The sequence below is a fragment of the Lissotriton vulgaris genome, chromosome 4_1 (assembly GCF_964263255.1).
Source record: "Lissotriton vulgaris chromosome 4_1, aLisVul1.2, whole genome shotgun sequence".
Lineage (NCBI taxonomy): Eukaryota > Metazoa > Chordata > Amphibia > Caudata > Salamandridae > Lissotriton > Lissotriton vulgaris.
The window spans coordinates 1,860,504,090-1,860,517,022 of NC_141691.1; positions in this window are offsets into that span (position 1 = coordinate 1,860,504,090).

The following is a 12,933-nucleotide window of genomic DNA, read 5'->3' on the forward strand; positions in this document are numbered from 1 at the left end:
GTGATGGATTAAGCCCTGATCTCTTGACTGGGTAAGAGTGGTCTGCTTAATTCAGACACTCTGTTCATCACTACCCCTTTTTCTGAATCGTTTTTGGCCACTACAGGGGTGGCAGGGTATACTCAGACATGAGTCCCTTGCTCACTGCAACACCAGGATTCAAGCAAGCCGGGCCGACGACGGCTGAAATGCCAGAAACCGGTCCCCGGAAGCTTGTCTCCTTTCCGGTGAAGAATTGGCTTGGTAGTTTGGTCTGCCCTGTTCTCATGAGGCACTGGGTCAGACTAATTTGCATATAGCCAGGTTCTGAACTGGGGTGATGCAGTGAGCTAAATAACGGTGATGGATTAAGCCCTGATCTCTTGACTGGGTAAGAGTGGTCTGCTTAATTCAGACACTCTGTTCATCACCACCCCCTTTTCTGAATCGTTTTTGGCCACTACAGGTGTGGCAGGGTATACTCAGACATGAGTCCCTTGCTCACTGCACCACCAGGATTCAAGCAAGCCGGGCCGACGACGGCTGAAATGCCAGAAACCGGTCCCCGGAAGCTTGTCTCCTTTCCAGTGAAGAATTGGCTTGGTAGTTTGGTCTGCCCTGTTCCCATGAGGCACTGGGTCTGACTAATTTGCATATAGCCAGGTTCTGAACTGGGGTGATGCAGTGAGCTAAATAACGGTGATGGATTAAGCCCTGATCTCTTGACTCAGTAAGAGTGTTCTGCTTAATTCAGACATTCTGTTCATCACCACCCCCTTTTCTGAATCATTTTTGGCCACTACAGGTATGGCAGGGTATACTCAGACATGAGTCCCTTGCTCACTGCACCACCAGGATTCAAGCAAGCCGGGCCGACGACGGCTGAAATGCCAGAAACCGGTCCCCGGAAGCTTGTCTTCTTTCCGGTGAAGAATTGGTTTGGTAGTTTGGTCTGCCCTGTTCCCATGAGGCACTGGGTCAGACTAATTTGCATATAGCCAGGTTCGAAACTGGGGTGATGCAGTGAGCTAAATAACGGTGATGGATTAAGCCCTGATCTCTTGACTGGGTAAGAGTGGTCTGCCTAATTCAGACACTCTGTTCATCACCACCCCCCTTTTCTGAATCGGTTGAGGAATCTGCCTGAAAATTTCCTCAAATTTGCCTCGCGGCACTCCGGTCCTTCCCTGAAAGTTTGGGGAGGATTCGTCAAGCGGGGCCGAGATAAAAGGGGGGTCCCAAAACGTGTTTTCCCCATGTTAATTTCCATAGGGCGGTCAACCTCACTTTTAGCCCGAACGGCTGAATGGATTTCCACCAAACTTGGCAAAATTGTAGGGACTGGTAGCCCGATGTGCCTTTGCTATGTCTCAAGATATGTGCTCCTGTGGATTTTAAATAATTTAGGTTAAAAAAAATATATATATCTATAAGCACGCCCCGGTACGCGCTTCGGGGCGCTAACCAGCGCGATACGCGAGTACGCGCGCGGAAAGCTGATTGGCTCTCGGGTGTCTGTCAACATTCCAAACAGTCCCGAGCGGCCGTCATCTTGTGTCTCGGTAGGATCGAGACACAAGAGGTGGAAAAAACAAAGGGGAAATAACCATAAGGGGGCAGAGTAGACCCCCCTTGACCCCCCAGGTTTGATGTGGGGCTATAAAAGGGCCCCGCGGGGCGAAATAATTAGTATTTCTTTTTTTATTTGCGCGGGGGGAGCCGGGAAGCATTCCATGGGGAAAAAAGAATGATAGAGTTTTTAAAAAATGTAGCCTTTTTTATAATTTGGAGGTAGTTCTAAAAAGAACTGTTTTTTTTCTTCTTTTTGTTGTTTTATATTTTTTTAATGTTTTTTTGAACATTTTGTACTTTTTTTGGCTTTTATGAACTATTTTATATATTTGTTGTTATTTTTATGGGGAGAAACAAAAAACAGGGAATTGAAAACGGCTCAACTGGAGCAAAAAAAAATCAGGAAAAAATTAAGGATTTTTGGGTCATTTGTGGTTGTCACCAGCACGGTTGATGAGTGTTATGCTTTGCTCACCATAGGTGATGGTCTTACCACAAAAAATACAGGAGATTTTGTATATGCCCAAACTTTGATTGAATGTTTGGGACCATCTCCCTTGTTTCTGGTCCCGATGGAGTGGGTTGCTTTCGTTTGGAGGTGCTGGGTGTAGATTGGGGAGGGTTGCTGGCCAGTTCTCTCACCTCTGCCGCAGCATAGTTGTTGGGATGCTTGCGCTGCATGTGTCGAATCATGGTGTTATTACCAAATGAATATTTCGTATTAGGGTTCCCCCTTGAAAGTTCAATGCCACAGATTTTGCAAGTCACCTTTGGCGCATTGACTTTCTTCTTGCCCTCTGGGATGGAAAAAACTCCCATACAATATGCTGCCTTGGCCTGTATTGGGTATTGTCTTCTGGCAGCCACCTCCTCCCCTCCTCCTCCTCCTCCTCCTCCTCCTCCTCTTCTTCTTGACCACCAATGTGATGTTGTGGTGGTCCTCTTGGTGGTGGTGGTGGTGGTGGTGGTGGTGCAGATGCTCCAGCTGCTGCTGCTACTGTAGCCATTTTAAAGTACAAAATATCACTCTTAGATCTCCAAACAGGTCTTCCTCAGTCAAAGGACAAAGTCAGAATAAGGAAAAAAGGTGGGGGCTTTCATCATTTGGAAAAAGAACCTGTCCTTAACCAAAGAAAAGTGTTATTTTCAGGTCACATGACCCGGGCTTTCATCATTTGGAAACCAAAACTGTTCTGCACCAATAAAAAGTGTTATTTTCAGGTCACATGACCCGACGCACATACGCGATGCACCCCCGGGCATGCCACGGGGCGCATCACGTAAGCGTGTCAGATGCTTACGTTGCGCGATCGTATTCGCTCGAGTGCTTCCGGGTGCGCTTACGCCGTGCGTATCACGCGGACGCGGCTACGCGATACATCACGATGATGTTTTCGTTCACGGCAATAGCTCTAACGGGACGCTCACCGGTGCGGGACCCGGGGCGCTCCGGAAAACTGCGCTTTCCGGTGCGCACACCGGGGCACGCACCGGGAGCGCATCAGGGCAAAAAAAAATAGTATTATATAAATATACAATATAGGATTCATTATAAAAATTATTACATTTCATAGGTTTAAGGCCCTATATATAGCTAGGAATTAGCATTTAAAAAACCTATGAAATTCACTGAAAAAACCATAGGTTTCACACCAGTTATAGTTAGCTGGAAATTTTACTGACATAAAATCATAGAAATTCCAACGTTATAGTTAGTTGGACTCACTATAACTTGCGCGCCTGCAATGCAATGCTGATGACGTCACATATTACATCACTCATGACATCGTCAGTGACATCACTCATGACATCACTTATGACACCATCCTTGTGACAGAGTGACAGACCTCCTTTTAGTGTAATGTAACCCTTGAAACACATATTTAAAGATAGAAACTAACATTTTCAAAAAAATTGAAATACCCATATCAGTTACAACAACCAATTCAGTAATTCCACCATCTATATACACATCCACTCATTCACCAACAGTTCTATATAGTCACATATACTCACTCATCATATGTAGTGATACATCTATATATCCTGTTATACACCGACAGTCATCCAAAAGATACTCACACACATACTCACACATGCAAATAAATTATTGAACATCCACTTATTTGCACACTACCTCCTTACTTCTAAAGAAACTTACACATACTTACTCTCTTAAACAATCACTTATAGAAACACATACTTATTTAAACAGGAACTCTTAAAATCTCTTACTCTCACATATACTCACTTATATACATTAAAACTCACATACACTAGAATAAAATATATGTCGTTACTAAAAAAGACAATAGTGAGACAGTCATTCACTCACTAACACACATATACACACTCATCCACCCATACAGTCCTGCACATATGCTGTCTTAAAAACACATAAAAACAGTGAGTCAGTCACCAACCCATGCAGCCACTTATACACAAAGTGAAACACTGATACATATATTTCAATATTTAAAAGTTACTCGCTAATATATGTATTCAATAAGATACACTTAATAAGGCAGTTAACCAATCTTTTTTTTTTTTAAAACATCCATTTACACACTTATTTAACCATTTATTCTTCCATCAACCTTTACAAATACATATATAAAACATATTGTTTTTTCAGAAAGACACACATTCACTGGCTGGTGTCATCAGTGATGTCATGAGTGATGTCACTGACGATGTAATATGTGACGTCATCAGCAGTGCATTGCAGGCGCGCAAGTTATAGTGAGTCCAACTAACTATAACGTTGGAATTTCTATGGGTTTATGTCAGTAAAATTTCCAGCTAACTATAACTTGTGTGAAACCTATGGTTTTTTCAGTGAATATATATATAAATTTAATATGACGCATGAGTAGAAGACTGAAGGCCCCATTTATGAGGCCATGCGTCACTTTAACGCCACCGGTGCGTCACTTTTTGTGACGCACCAGTGCTGTAAATAATGCACCTTATTCAGTCATATTTACAAAGTGACGCATCTAGGTAGATGTGTCACTTTGTTAGCCCCTGCGCCACATTATACCTACGTCAGGTGTAATGTATGCAAAAGGGACGTATTGACGCAAGAAAGGGTCGTAGAGGTGACGCAGTGAAATCTATGAGATATCACTGCGTCACTTTTATGACGCTGTTGCTTCCAAATATTACGCCTGTTTCACAGCAGGCGTGCAGGCCCTTTCACATGGGGCTTGGCCCCATGTGAAAGGATGCATTGCTGGAGTTGCTTCATTTTTGAGACACACTCCAGCAATGCATCACTTTTGTGCTTACAGATACGTCTGAAATACTGACGTATCTGTAAGAACTTCCAACATAATACGTCATAAATTTAATATGACGCATGAGTAGAAGACTGAAGGCCTCATTTATGAGGCCATGCGTCACTTTAACGCCACCGAAGCGTCACTTTTTGTGACGCACCAGTGCTGTAAAAAATGCACCTTATTCAGTCATATTTACAAAGTGACGCATCTAGGTAGTTGCGTCACTTTGTAAGCCCCTACGCCACATTATTCCTACGTCAGGTGTAATGTATGCAAAAGGGACGTATTGACGGAAGAAAGGGTCGTAGAGGTGACACAGTGAATAAACTGGCTTTTCCCCATGCTTCGCTCCCCGGTCCGCTTCCCGGTGGGCGTACCGGATGCTCCCCCCGCGCAAATCGATTTTTTTTTTTTGCCCCGCGGGACCCTATTATAGCCTCCACATCAAACCTAGGGGGTCAGGGGGGGGGGGGGGGATCTACCCTGCCCCCTTATAGTCATTTTCCCCTTTTTTTATGCCACCTCTTGTGTCTCGATCTTACCGAGACACAAGATGGCGGCCGCTCCGGACTGTTTCGAATGTTTACAGACACCCGTGAACCAATCAGCTTTCTGTGCGCAAGTCGCGTTGCACGCCCGGTGCGCTCCCCGGTGCGCGTACCGGGGCGCGTCTATAGATATATATATTTTTTTAACCTAAATTACTTAAAATCCACTGGAGCACATATCTTGAGACATAGCAAAGGCACATCGGGCTACCAGTCCCTACAATTTTGCCAAGTTTGGTGGAAATCCATTCAGCCGTTCGGGCTAAAAGCGAGTTCGACCGCCCTATGGAAATTAACATGGGGAAAACACGTTTTGGGACCCCCTTTTATCTCGGCCCCCGCTTGACGAATACCCCCCAAACTTTCAAGGAAGGACCGGAGCTCCGCGAGGCAAATTTGAGGAAATTTTCAGGCAGATTCGTCAACCGGCGGCAAAGTTATTCCAAATAGAATTTTCAGATTTTGCCTTGAAAAAAATCCTAACTATAACTACCTACTGGCGACCGCCAGTAGGTAATATATATGTGAAAGGGCCTGCACCCCTGCTGTGAAACAGGTGTAATATTTGTAAGCAACAGCGTCATAAAAGTGACGCAGTGATATCTCATAGATTTCACTGCGTCACCTCTACGACCCTTTCTTGCGTCAATATGTCCCTTTTGCATACATTACACCTGACGTAGGAATAATGTGGCGCAGGGGCTTACAAAGTGACGCATCTACCTAGATGTGTCACTTTGTAAATATGACTGAATAAGGTGCATTTTTTACTATACTGATGCGTCACAAAAAGTGACGCTCTGGTGGCGTTAAAGTGACGCATGGCCTCATAAATGAGGCCTTCAGTCTTCAACTCCAGCAATGCATCTTTTCTTACCCTTCCACACCCCCGTTCCTTTTCAACATTTTCTTTGAATATCCACATTCCCCATATTCAATCTCCTTCTCCTTACTTTCCTTCCCAACACTCACCTTCTTTCAGTCCCCCTACTTCACTTCCTTTCTCATCTCATACCTTTCTGTTCTTTCTTACTCATTTTCCTTTCCATTATCAATGCACTCCACTTCACTTACTCTTTTTCAATTTTTTAAGAATATAGCTCTTTGATGAGAATTGGAGGTAGTTCTGAAAAGAACTTTTTTTTTTTAAGAACAGAAACAAAAACAGGGAATGGAAACTGCTCAACAGGAGCAAAAAAAACAAAATAAATTAGGGCTGGGAACGGCCGTGATGGTTTTCCAATGCTCGAACCATGAGCAGGACACTTTGCTCCCCATAGGTAAGGAGTTGATCGCAGTATCTGCATTTCAGGACACCTTTGTTGAATGCAGGTTGTATATTAGGAACCAGCTCCTGAGATCTCCTCCTTCCAGAAGTAGTTGCTCCTCTGGTGGATGTAGAGGCCCCATCACTGGGAACCTCTTGTGCCAGAGCCCTGACACTTTCCCGGGCAAAATGCTGGGGGTGCCTCCTCTCCACATGGCGTATCATTGTGAAGTTCCCAAATGAATATTTCTTTTTGGGGTCACCCCGTGAGAGGACTTTTTTGCAGATCCTGCACTCCACTTTTGGAGCATTCACCTTTTTCTGGTCAGCTGGCATTGAAAAAAATTTCCAAATGAAATGCTCCTTCACCTTTGGCTGAGGAGGCTCTTCATCGATGAATTCAGGCTTATCTTCACTGCTGGATGGTCTGGCAGCCATGATTAACCCAGAAAGATGCAAGAGCAAAAAGGCAGGTCTTTCAGTCACAAAAGTGAAAGAAGAAGTGAAGGAAATGGGTGGAGATTTCATTCTTTGTAAAAAAAACTGTTAGCAATAAATGTAAAGTGTGATTTTAAGGTCACATGACTTGACGCGCTGACGCCGGGTGCGCATACGTGGCGCGAACGTAGGCGCTTCCGGGGCGCACACGCGGCGCGAACGTAGGCGCATACGCAGCGCGGACGTAGGCGCTTCCGGGGCGCATACGCAGCGCGAACGTAGGCGCTTCCGGGGGCTCTTACGCGGCGCGCCGAAGTGACGTTTTGATAGTTTCACGGAAATGCAAAATCACTTTTCATTTCCTTATTAAAAAAAAACTGCTTTTATATGTATGGTACTAAATGTCTTGCGTTATTATTTACTTTTCATTCATATTTTTTTTCACGAACGAAAGTAGCGCTCTGGGTGCGCTTTCCGGAGAGCTTACCGGAGCGCGCACCCAGAGCGCCCCAGGAAAAAATTATTAAAAAAAAATAATAATTAATACTTACACAAAACAGCAAATTTATAAAAAAATCGTAGGTTAGAAACTCGATATAGAAAGGAATTAGCATTTAAAAAACCTATGAAATTCACTGAAAAAACCATAGGTTTCACACCAGTTATAGTTAGGAATTAGCATTTAAAAAACCTATTAAATTCACTTAAAAAACTATAGGTTTCACACCAGTTATAGTTAGCTGGAAATTTTACTGACATAAAACCATTGAAATTCCACGTTATAGTTAGTTGGACTCACTATAACTTGCGCGCCTACAATGCACTGCTGATTACGTCACATATTAGATCACTCATGACATGGTCAGTGACATCACTCATGACATCACTGATGACACCATCCTTGTGACAGACTGAAAGACCTCCTTTCAGTGTAATGTAACCCTTGAAACACATATTCAAAAATAGAAACTAACATTTTCAAAAAAATTGAGATACCCATACCAGTTACAACAACCACTTCAGTAATTCCTCCATCTATATACACATCCACTCATTCACCAACAGTTCTATATAGTCACTCTTACATATTCATATACACTTTTACATCCTGTTACACACCGACAGTCATCCAAAAGTTACTCACTCACATACTCACACATGCAAATAAACTATTGAACATCCATTTATTTGCATGTAGAACTATACACACACTACCACTTTACTTCTATGGAGATTTACACATACTTACTCTCTTAAACAATCACTTATAGAAACACATACTTATTTAAACAGGAACTCTTTCAATCTCTCACTCTCACCTATACTCACTTATATACATCAATACTCACATATACTAGATTAAAACATATGTAGTAACTGATAAAGACACTAGTGAGACAGTCATTCACTCACTAACACACACATATACACACTCATCCACCCATACAGTCCTGCACATACGCTGTCTTCAAAACACATACAAACAGTGAGTCAGTCACCAACCCATGCAGCCACTTATACACAAAGTGAAACACTGATACATATATTTCAATATTTAAAAGTTACTCTCTAATATATGTATTCACTAAGATACACTTAATAAGGCAGTTAACAAATCAATTTTTTAGAAAAAAAACATCCATTTAGACACTTACTCAAACATTTATTCTTCCATCGACCTTTTTCATATACATATATAAAACATATTTATTATTCAGAAAGACACACATTCACTGGATGGTGTCATCAGTGATGTCATGAGTGATGTCACTGACCATGTCATGAGTGATGTAATATGTGACGTCATCAGCAGTGCATTGCAGGCGCGCAAGTTATAGTGAGTCCAACTAACTATAACGTGGAATTTCAATGGTTTTATGTCAGTAAAATTTCCAGCTAACTATAACTGTTATATATATATTCACTGAAAAAACCATAGGTTTCACACCAGTTATAGTTAGGAATTAGCATTTAAAAAACCTATTAAATTCACTGAAAAAACCATAGGTTTCACACCGGCTTTGGGGGGTAACGGACCCTCAAATTTCAATAGTTAGTGCCCCAGGGAGGTGGGGGTCCCCAGGGCGTGTGGGGGTGTTTGAGCCCCCCCACACAGGTAGTTCTTTTTTTTTAAACAAGCCCCGGGGGTGGAAGTCCCCGGGGCTAAGTTTAAAAAAATAAATAAACTACCAGTGTGGGGGGACTTGAGCCCCCCCACATGCCCCGGTACTGCCACCTCCCCGGGGGAGCCTTTGTGCCCCTCCCCACCCATTTACTACACAAGCCCCGGGGGGTGGCGGTCCCCAGGTCTGCGGGGGGCCGTGAGCCCCCCACAAATATTTTTGAAAAGCCCCTTTGAGCCCCCATTACAATATAAACATTGCCCCCAGGATTTGGCCAACCTGGGGGCTAAATAATAACGAAGCTTAGTTTTTTTCTTTGCTGCACTATCCGCAGATCCACTGTGGATTTCGCTGCTTTTTAAAAAAAAAAAGCTTTTTTGGGCCTCCCCACATAGAAGGTTTTTAATTTTACAACACCCCCCGGGGGTGGCGGTCCCCAGGGCAGCAGGGTGGGGTGTGAGCCCCCCGCAAATATGTAAATAAAGCCCCAGGGGCGGTGGTCCCCAGGGCTTGGGGGGCCTTTGAGCCACACCACCCATTTCATTGTGTAGCCCCGGGGGTTGACAGTCCCCGGGGGTTGGGGGGTTGAGAGCCCCTTCCACATATTTTTATAAAGCCAACAAAGCGCGGGAGCCTGCCATTCTTTTTTTTTTAAAATTTAGCCGAAATTCGCTCTGGGTGTGCAAATCTCGCTGATTTGTTTTTAAGAAAAAATGCTTTTTTTGGCCCTTGGGGTCCTTCTGGGACCCCCTGAGCAGGCCTATGGGGTCAGGGTGTTTCTACCCTGCCCTCTTTTTTTTGCACCTTTCTTTTACTGCTTTCTTGTGCCTTGGTTCAACCGAGGCACAAGAAGGCTGCCAACACTTGGCTGGTTTGAAGTGTTGACAGCCAATTAGCATGCAGCTCATAATCGGCAGGGTGCATGGATCAACAGCGCCTCTATAGATCGATATTATTATTTTTTGATTTTCTCAGCAACTACTGAAAGGAGTTAAGCCATTTAAGAAAAAAAGTTCTTTCTATACCTTCATGCCAAATTTGGTGTATTTCCGTTCAGCAGTTCGGGCTGTAGGTCGTGTCTAAAGTTTCCTATGGGAAATGTTTCTTGGACCTCTTTTTTTTTTTATTTCTCAGGAACTACTGAACGGATTTACACCATTTAACAAAAAGAGTTCTTTCTGAACCAAGGGCTAGCTTTTTATCAAATTTGGTGTAATTCCTTTCAGCAGTTCGGGCTGTAGCCATGTCTAAAGTTTCTGATAGGAATTAACATGGAGATAACATGTTTTGGGACCCACCTTTTTTCTCAGCCCCGCTTACTGAATCACCTCGAAACTTTCAAGATAGGAGCTTACCGGAGTGAACCATAAGTTTTGAAAAATTTGCAAAGATTCATCAACCAGTGCCAAAATTATTGGGATAAGAATTTTACATCTTTCCTATGGATAATAGGTCCTAACTATAGCTACCTACTGGCGACCGCCAGTAGGTAATATATATATATATATATATATATATATATATATATATATATATATATATATATATATATATATATATATATATATATATATATATATACAAGATGAGTAGATCAAGCTTAACATGGAGGATACACTAAATAAAGGACAGTTGAAGAACCAGCTGTGGGGCAAGGCTGCTTTCAGTCAACTGCAGGATGTTATTTAAAGAAAAGGTGCAAGGACCTAGAAGAAATTAAGAGCTGCCATCTCCTGGGTGTGTACAGTAAATTAGTTGGCTGCTACTTAGACCCACCCGCTCCCCTTGTGTCACAGGCACTTCCCTTGGTTGTCCCATGTCTAGCTGCGTCACATGTATGGTTCGCCAAGTCCCATTCCCTAGATGCATCGGCAGTAGTCTGCTAAGGTTAAGCTGGGAAATTAATTTCAGAAGGATGCAACCCACAGTCCAGCAGCGCAGCGAAACCCTAACAATTCCCTGCCACTAAATCATCAACAAAACCTAGAGAGAATGCTGAGCAGTGCATGACGGTAAACCGAGTCCAAACAGAAACAGGTAAATTAAACCTGCATCCCGGAGTGCTAGTTGCTCTCCAAAGAAAGGCACAGCGGTCTCTTAAAGTCAGGCGCAAATCACACGGCCACACTCCTCCGTTTACTTCTTGCTTGTGCCTCCTCACATTACCGGGCTCAGATTGCCATCTCCCCCCCACCGCTTAAGACAGTGCATGAGCGGCTGAATGAAACCCGTGCTCGACTTTGCACAGTTAAGCTGCTCACGGATTTTCTGTCTTCTCGGAGGATGTGCAGTGAGCTGTTCGTGGTAACTGTTCTATAAACAGCAAAGCCTTTTCTGATGATCCCTGCTTGAGATACAGGGAAATAAACAGAGCGATCATGCAGTGATAACCCTGTTCACAGCTCTGCGGCTTCAATTTTCTACACCTATGTATGCATATATTAAAAAAAATATATTGTTACTGCCACAAAGAGTGCGGTGCTATTTTGAGAGTGGTGGGTGCAGCGGCTGCCGCTTTTGTGAAACAAATATGAGAGTGCTCACGATGCTCAGAAAATAAAAAAATAATTTGCAAGGCAATACATCTCGCACTTAAATGCAAGACCTATGGCATGGGAAATAGGTGCCCACGATTGTCTTGGCTGCTCAAAAGAGAAAGCCAGCATGGCGGATGCGCTGAATGTAATCAAAGTGCATCGTGCCTGAGTTAGTGAAACTCAATAAGCAAAATAGTGCTTACAAGACTGAATAACACGTACCTTGTAACAACTGTAAGAAAGGGGTCAGTAGCGATGGAAGGATACAAATTAAGACAATGTGGTACTAAGGAGGGACTAACAAGCTTATTAAGTAATCAGAAGCCAGCATTTACGACGGACAAAGACAAAAAACAATAAAAAATATGGGTGGAGAGTGGGCGGGGATTCTCTTCCATACTCCACTACAGCAGTCTCGTAGAGCAGCGCATGCGCGCTGACTCAGGCTCGACCTAAAAAAGAACCACTGCTAAAGAAACCATAACACTACTTCACCTCAGTTGTTAAGACGTGACACTACTACACTCTAATGAAGAAGACTAGTAATAGGCCTGTGGATAGTAGCAGCAGCTGAGCACAGTGAGAGGAAAGCACCAGCACAGTGGAAGACTTGCAGACCAACTCATGTACAGAAAAGATATACACTCTTTAAGCTCACTGGTGGGAACATTCAGATCTGGCAAGCCTATCAAAACGCTGCTTTTCTGGACTATAGCCAGTGTTTAATTTGAGGTAGTGGTTTACAGTGGCGTTGTCCATCTAATTTAGGGATGAGCACAAGAACAGTTGTTTATTAATTAAATATGCAAAAAAAATTACAAACATCTGCCGCCCAAACCATTCTTATAGCTCTGCTGCCCTGGAATAGTCAGAACTGTCACACTTGTGCAGACACTGGCAGTCTGGCAGGGGAAAGGGTAGCCCAGCTGTAATGGCCTCCTGAGGAGTGCCCTAGCACATATGTTCTTTTTTTTTTTTGCAAAATGAGCTCTGGTCACTGCTACTGTTACAGGCCCACAAAAGGACTTTTATGTGACACTAGCTTCCTGTTCCCCTGGCGTGTCCTGCTTCCTCACTCTCTGATCATTCTCCAACAACCATTAAGTCCTTCCAGAATTCAGCCCTGGAAAACATTTGTCTTCTGCTTCGAGCTGTGGAGGAGGAGAGGGAAGCCTAATGCCCACC